We start from the raw sequence: 4,155 nt of genomic DNA, 5'->3' as shown, positions 1-4,155 counted from the left end.
CCTCACTGCTGCTCTGGCTGACATGTTCCTTCACCACGAACACACAGAAGTTTATTCTGACACAGTCCCACACACACCGTCCTGCTGCCGCACACTAGAGAACCACGTGTGGATTCATCCGTCGCTGAAAATAGTCCCCAGAAGAGGCCCCATTTCCTCTTGTTTGTTGTTGTTAGTTTTGATCTTATCATGGTTTGTTGACAAAGAGAAAAATATGAAATAACACCTAAACCCCCAATTTCCTGTCATATAACAGAATTACATCATGTTTGCCAGCAGCCGCAGGTGAGTGTCATAAAACGATGAAGAGTAAAATGTCCGGACATACAGACTGCTGCCTGAAGCCGTTTCAGTGCTAACCTGCCGGCTGTGCTCTGGATTTACTGGCAGTTGGCACCTCAGCAGGCCGCAGGGTAAACTGAGTTTAGACCTCTGTGCTGCAGAGACAAACTGTAGCAGCAGTTTGTTCACAGACACCATCAGTCAGACATGCTGGTAAACTGCATCTCTGAGCTCGTTTTGTTTGGGGAGTTTTTGCAATTCCTGTGGATAAAAGGGCCAAATCGACGTCAACGATGACGTCAAATCAGGGTATTTTAAGCCCAAAGAAATGGAGTCTGATAGCAGAAAATGTTCCAGGCTCTGAATCAAAGAAGGCATCTTTCCAGAGCAACAATAATACAGTAGGAAAGCCATTAGAGGAAGAGGTACAGGGACACATCCCCCCCCCCACACACACACACACACAAGCATGAAAATGGACCAGAATGCAATGCAGCATCAGAACAAGCTGGGATTTGAGAATGGCTTTAAAAACTAACCCAATGTTTTTTTTTTGTTTGTATACCCAACATGAAACACTGATTCCTTTAATTGTTGAAAATTAATGCATTAGTTCAACTTCACTAGTTAAATAAAAAAAATATTTGTGCAGAGAGGTTAAATGTAGTAATGTCCAGATTAAGTAAACATACAAGGCAACATTTTCATTGAACACATCTGAAAAACATTCATTCTCAATGTAAGTCAGATGTTTTCTTCATTGTCTGCTCACTGCAGCATGACTCCTGTTTTAATGGTTACGCTTAGGACACTCAAAATGCTTAGTTAGGGAAAGATCGTGGTCAATGCTAACTTGAAGCAAGAGATTGGGAAGGGTTTTTAAACTGATCCAAAACCACCATCAATAGGTTCTGTGGGTGCACAGGAGTCCAGGTTATCATGAGAACCTCTGTAGATTTGTCATCTTCCTGTGCCAAAGCCAGAAAACATGGATGGGATCAGCGCAGCTGCACGTTTAGGAATGCCAGCGGAGCCCTGTCGACACTGTTAATGTTGTTATTATTCAGCTCAATCCCCCCCTTGGATACAGGAGTCAGCAGAAGTGTGGACTCACAAAAATGATGACTTTAGACTCGAATTGACAAAATCAAAGAAGACTTGCGACTCGACTTTGACTTGAACAGCAATGACTCGTGACTTCACTTGGACTTTTGACTCGCGCTGACTTGACACTCCCCGTGCCCGAATATAAATTATGATTTTATGCAGCGCATCAACATGGCGCGGTGCTCCATTAGACTGGAGCGTGCGGCTTCCTCCAGCAGGAGGGAACAACCAGCGACCCACCCCCTCTCCGGTACCTACAATGGGTTGTGTGGCAGGCCTACTACCAGCGCGCTGGGAACGGTTCCTGATCGTTCCCTCTGGCTGGAGGAATTTTACGCATAAATCATGCACAACAGCTGTGGGCCTGACGCACTAAATTCCTCCACCTCACGGAGAAAAGAAAGGTCAGGTGGAAGCAGTGTAGAGAGACTGCTGCAGCTGTTGCGTGAAGCTGCTTCCACCAATTATAAAAACATAATAGCGCCGGGTGCTGTTTCAAAACCACACTCGTTTTCTTTTATAAATCCAGCGCACCCCTTTCCTTCACAGTCCCTCCCTAAGAGGTGTGTTCAGTGTTGCTTTACCTGATCGGTTCTTGTAAAATATCCAATGTGTCTGCGTCTTCTAACGTCAGAGCGATTTGTAGTTTTCTCACCGCTGGTTTCTGTCACTGCATCTCCAGACAAAACACCACGGTTTTATTTCAGCGTTCTGTAACGTAACTTAATAGTTCACCTGTCACCTGCTCCCCTCCGCGTACACACACACACACACACACACACACACACACACACACACCCCCCTCAGTGACCCATCCGTCACCCAAAGCTCAACTTGGGGAAACTGTGCTGCTGTCCTCCTCTTGCACACTAGATGCTGCTTCAAGTTAATAATGTCGGATTATTGTTTCTTATTTCATGGGCTATTTGGGATTTTTGAGTAATGCATATATAGTAGCCTAGTTTTTACTAAGAAAGTATTAAATTTCAATAGTTAATGTTTCCTAAGGCGATGAGTAATCCTGTTAAATAATTGTGATCTCAATATTGACCAAAATAATTAGCAGCCCTACATGAACATTTAATTTAATTCATGAAATTTGTTGTGTGAAACTACGGCTCTGCCTTCTTTCTGTACAGGCTAACGCTTCATTCAATACATTGTTTTATTTTTAACTTGAAAAAACTTGAAGAGCGCATTATGACTTGTTTAGGACTCGAAACTCAAAGTTTAGGACTTGACTCGGACTTGCCACTCACGATCAGTCTGGACTTGAGACTTGACTCGGACTTGTTGGTCCTTGACTTGAGACTTGACTCGGACTTGCCACTCACGATCAGTCTGGACTTGGGACTCGACTTGGGACTTGAGTGCTAAGACTTGAGACTTGACTCGGACTTGTTGGTCCTTGACTTGAGACTTGACTCGGACTTGCCACTCACGATCAGTCTGGACTTGGGACTTGAGTGCTAAGACTTGAGACCTGACTTGGACTTGTTGGTCCTTGACTTGAGACTTGACTCGGACTTGCCACTCACGATCAGTCTGGACTTGGGACTCAACTTGGGACTTGAGTGCTAAGACTTGAGACCTGACTCGGACTTGTTGGTCTTTGACTTGAGACTTGACTCGGACTTGCCACTCACGATCAGTCTGGACTTGGGACTTGAGTGCTAAGACTTGGGACCTGACTTGGACTTGTTGGTCCTTGACTTGAGACTTGACTCGGACTTGCCACTCACGATCAGTCTGGACTTGGGACTCGACTTGGGACTTGAGTGCTAAGACTTGAGACCTGACTTGGACTTGTTGGTCCTTGACTTGAGACTTGACTCGGACTTGCCACTCCTCAGTCTGGACTTGGGACTCGACTTGGGACTTGAGTGCTAAGACTTGAGACCTGACTTGGACTTGTTGGTCTTTGACTTGAGACTAGACTTGGACTTGCCACTCACGATCAGTCTGGACTTGGGACTTGAGTGCTAAGACTTGAGACCTGACTTGGACTTGTTGGTCCTTGACTTGAGACTTGAGTCGGACTTGCCACTCACGATCAGTCTGGACTTGGGACTCGACTTGGGACTTGAGTGCTAAGACTTGAGACTTGACTCGGACTTGTAAAACGATGACTTGGTCCCACCTCTGCGAGTCAGTGCTCTATACACACTGTCATGAACCCACTTTTCTGAAATTTAAAACCACCACACTGCATGCGTACCAAAAACACAGCAATCATCAGAGTTTCAATATAAATCAGTGTATTAAATTTACAAAGCCCAAGAAAATGTGCTTCACAGGAAGCCCAAATAATTCAACCCACAAATAAGGAGATTTAGGGGATTTTAACCATAGAAAACTAAAATACAGCTCAATTCAGACCTGAGCAAACCCATTATTCCAATAAGTCAAATACAAGATCTCTGGCAGGTTTCCAAATAAAACAATCAAAGATCTTTTCACACAAAAATCCAGCCATTTCATTTTCACTTCATTGGTCAGTCTGACATCGTGTTTGAGATGGCAGCTCCGATCCGTTACCTGATACCAGGGGTCCTGGTGCCCCAGACATTACGTGCCCAGGTGAAGTTCTCCGTTTTACCGAGGTACAGGTTGTTGAAGGCTTTTGTGGTGGAATTAACACGTTAACAGCTCTAAAGCTATTTCTTCGATTGACATGACAAAAGTTAACTCCCTGTTGACTGAAAATGACGTTGGCCGAATGGATTCTTCACTCTCTACTACCTGCTTAGGGCAAACCAACATCAA

This window comes from Micropterus salmoides, unplaced genomic scaffold, assembly GCF_014851395.1.
Source record: "Micropterus salmoides isolate LMB-PRFRI ecotype aquatic unplaced genomic scaffold, ASM1485139v1 Ms_hic_scaffold_6, whole genome shotgun sequence".
NCBI classification, from domain to species: domain Eukaryota; kingdom Metazoa; phylum Chordata; class Actinopteri; order Centrarchiformes; family Centrarchidae; genus Micropterus; species Micropterus salmoides.
This window is presented reverse-complemented; position numbering follows the sequence as displayed.